This window comes from Siniperca chuatsi, linkage group LG1 (genome assembly GCF_020085105.1).
Source record: "Siniperca chuatsi isolate FFG_IHB_CAS linkage group LG1, ASM2008510v1, whole genome shotgun sequence".
Lineage (NCBI taxonomy): Eukaryota > Metazoa > Chordata > Actinopteri > Centrarchiformes > Sinipercidae > Siniperca > Siniperca chuatsi.
The window spans coordinates 33,313,267-33,317,165 of NC_058042.1; the positions used below are offsets into that span (position 1 = coordinate 33,313,267).

Below are 3,899 nucleotides of genomic sequence, written 5' to 3' on the forward strand. Positions count from 1 at the left end.
TCACTGTCGTCTCCATGCCTCAATCCACCTTTTGCATTCACCCCTTATCTTCAGATGATGACGTAGAAGAGCACGAGGTACTGTCAAATCTCTGCCTCCTTCCTTGCAAGTCCACATGAATATGGTGCACAGGGTTCGTGGTTCTCCTGTGGTCACCCTTTAGCTCCTCACCAGCACATAATCACAAGGTTGAAAAGGATGCGTTGCCTCCTCTGCTGGCACTGGGAATTTGTCAACCACCTGTCGGGAAAACTCAAACAAAATTGAATAAGGTTTTAACATATTCTTGTTAACATTCTTGTAATAGTGTTAAATCTTCTACTGTTTTACTTCAGCTTCAGACGCTTGTCTTTGAAATGCAAGAAGGTTAACTGTGGGGATCTGGCACTGGTGGAGACATAAAAACAGCTAAATTATTGCCTCTAGCCACCTCTAGCCACATGGATGCATGTCCTGCACATTTTACCACAGCAAGCTGTGATGGTCGCATCATTGCTGCTAATAATTCTTTAATCAAATCCAATGGTTTTTCAGCAGTTGTCACAAAGCCTCTATTGTTCCAGATCACACTAAAATCATGTGCACACAAGGAAGCAAATTTCGAATCTGTATAAATTATCACCGTCTTATTGTCATCCAATAAGTAGGCTCCTGTTAATGCAATTAATTCGGCTGCTTGTGCTGATTTAACTGGTAACTTGAATGTCTCCAAACATTTGCTATCATCATCTACAACTGAAAGAATTGTTTTGTCATCTGGGCAATCCATCACATTACATCTGCTGAAATGCTAGAGATTGAATTAATTAATTCCTAACAGTCATGATCAATCTCCATATAATCTTCCTGTTCCACCTGTAACAATGCTTTTAAGCTGGATTTGTGTGTGCTGCTGAAATTGTAAGATTTTGAGTCCCTATCAAAACATGTACATAATTAAAAAGTCTCTGCCTTTTAAAGGAAATTTTTCCTTGCCACTGTCGCTTAGTGCTTGCTCATTGTGGGATTTGTTGGGTCTCTGTAAATAATATTAGAGGGTACAAAGAGGGTAAGGACCCAACATCCCGTGAAGGGTATAGACCTATTAGTTTGCTAAGTGATTACCAAAATTTACTGACCAACATTCCGGCAAAAAAGTATAACAAAATAGATTTGTACGCATCAGACAAGAAGTAATATGTAAGGAGAACATGTGTTACATGTTTTATGTGTTACAGAGAGAGTGAAACAATTCCCGTGAATTTTTGTCCTCATTTTAGTAAACACTATAATGTCTTTTTTTCTTTCTTTTACAATGTGTATTTATTTGTTTTCTCCATGGTTTCGTTGACAAATGTCAATCAGAGAAGAAGCTGAAATCCATGGACTCTCTCTTCATGTCGCTGAACAGATGACTGTACTGTATGGTTGCACTGGAACAAGGAAATAAAAAAAATTATAAACAAAAAACCTAAGTCACGGGGGGGCATATTCACAAATGGCAACCTGGAGCTTGGGGTTTTTATGATAATTACATTTTTAGAGTGCGTCCTGAACCGGGCTCTCCTGGAAAATGAGCCGCCCCATGTCATACCTGGTGCTCATGTACTGAAGAGATGCCACCCTGTGGTAAACTAACAAACAACAATTAACAGCAGACATTTCCAAATGGAGTTTCATGAGCAACATCTGTAACAAAAGACAGAAACAAAGATGATTGTTTCAGTGTAACATCAACAAGAATATGAAGAATAATATAGCTGAATACATCAGCTATATATTTGTCTGAAAACCTCTGTGGAAGTGTGTCCACAGATGCTATTAGACAATATACTAATTTATTCTGAGAGTGTACTATTTTTGCAGTTTATTTTAAATTGTATTTACAAGAAATTAATGATGGTGCTTACAAGAAATCACAGGTAGCACACATTCCAGGACCCATCATTCTGGTTGTCACATCCACAAAAAAATAAAATAAATAAGTTTTGGAAGCGCTGTAAAACAGAGGACACCACAGAATAGTCAGTCAGCATCACAGAATCCACCCTAGAAAGCTTACAATACATTTTAGAAAGTGTTATTTAAGAAGTGTCATCTTCCAGCCACACTTCCCTCATGTTCATATGTAGTCTCCCACAGATCTTTCTAGCTCAAGAAAGCAGATTTACTGTCTGTTGGCCAGCTTACACCAGTCTTCATCTCGACTGAGTTAAACAGATCAAAGCAAAATCAGTCATAACAACAGACCAGTTTAATTATAATGTATAGTGATACCGCTAGAATTCTCACATGTGGAAAATTGGGTAGTGGTGGGGTTAAATTGTAAACCAGCAAGATACTAATTAAAAGAATTGAGACCCAGGAACTGGCATCTTCATGCAATTAATCAACTTGCGGTACTTTTTTTACCATATCCTGACATGAGGGCAGAATCACTATCACATCAGACTTTCAGACTTGTTTAAATCCAATCTTTTAAACTAGACAAATAAACATAGTTTGACAAAGCATGATACGTTTAAGTGACCAGATCATTCATCTAGGAGTGTTCCATCGTAGAAAGGGTTTCAGTCGTAGTCATCTGGACACTGTTTTCAGAATCAAGACGTTTCGGCTCCAATCCGGAAGTTTCGGCTCCAATCCGGAAGTCATTCTCAATTGAAAATGGTCTGAGAACTCAGAAATTTAAGCTAATCTGTGTTGCTTAAGCCCTGCCCTCAGGGAAGAGTCTTCCTGAGTGTCTGCTGTTTACCCTGCCTAGTTTCACCTGAAACTGACATTTTGATTCCATGATGACCCAGTAATCAGTCCTATTGTTTTCTGGCTGCACCTCCCTCATCACTGTTAAGTACCTGATTAGTATATGATTGGCTTGACCATGGTGACATCATTATTGACAAACATTTAGGTACTGGTGTGTTACACTCTTAATTTCTTTAGAAAATGAATGTTTTGGTAACATTGGGAGTGTTACATATTACTGATACTGTATATGATACTGTATATGTTACAGTGTGCAGGAGAAGTGCTATCTTTCAAAGGTAAAATCATGTTTTCATTTAGTGTATGTCTTAAAGTGCGTTGCGCTGCACTTTTAGGGGGTGCCACTAATGACAGAAGTTTATATACTTCTCATTGTGCAGTTTATTTTGTCAGTCATGCAATAAAGCTTCTGGTAAAGGTTGTAATGTTCAGTTTCTGCAGCTACTGTTTTGGAGAGTTGTTGATACAACTGTATGGTCATTTTGGAGGATGTTGTTTGTGGAGCTGTTGAATGGAGTTCTACCGAGAGGTGTTAATATTTGGTCAACCCTCTGATATAAATTGGTTGGACAAAAACTTGGAAACACACACACTGTAACCTTCATAAAAATGGTAAAATTTGAAAACGTCCATTGTGATAATACTGTACTGGGCTAAAAGTGTGACTGCTCCATCCCCAGGATAGAAATCTTACACTAAATTATCAAATAGTACTTTGGGATAGCTTTTCAACTTTTCCCTGCCATTTCAAAGCACTTTGTGTTTTGTGCGGTGGAAAATCCCAACCTGTACAACAGGATATATGCATGATTTTAAGTCTTTTCAAATGTGGATGTGTCCTTTTAACTACATCCTCTTACCATCCAGATTGAGGCGATTCTTCTGCAGACTTGTGCATTTGAGGTCTGATGAGTAGCATCAGTCCAAATAAATCTAAAGAAACAGTCGAAAGAAAGCGAGCACAAACGCTCCCCATTCCAGAAGATCTCAATTTATTTTCCACGTCAGGACACCGGTGTCCTCTGGGTCAGACTCCATCCCTCTGCATGACACCTGCCACATTACACATTGCTCCATGGAACTGCTGGCCTCAGTGTCTGTGTTCTGTTGGGTAAAATACAGAAGGCTATGAACAAAGAATACAATACAAGTTT

The 3,899-nt window shown here is 38.6% G+C and overlaps 1 long non-coding RNA gene across 1 annotated transcript; it reads right to left on the reverse strand.

Moving 5' to 3' along the window:
* Window positions 1-1,041: 1,041 nt before the first annotated feature.
* Window positions 1,042-2,680, reverse strand: LOC122872885. The gene is made up of 3 exons (XR_006377323.1): window positions 1,890-2,680; window positions 1,515-1,668; window positions 1,042-1,412 (listed from the first exon to the last, which is right to left on the reverse strand). It is a non-coding gene; the product is annotated as an uncharacterized LOC122872885 (long non-coding RNA).
* Window positions 2,681-3,899: the final 1,219 nt, after the last annotated feature.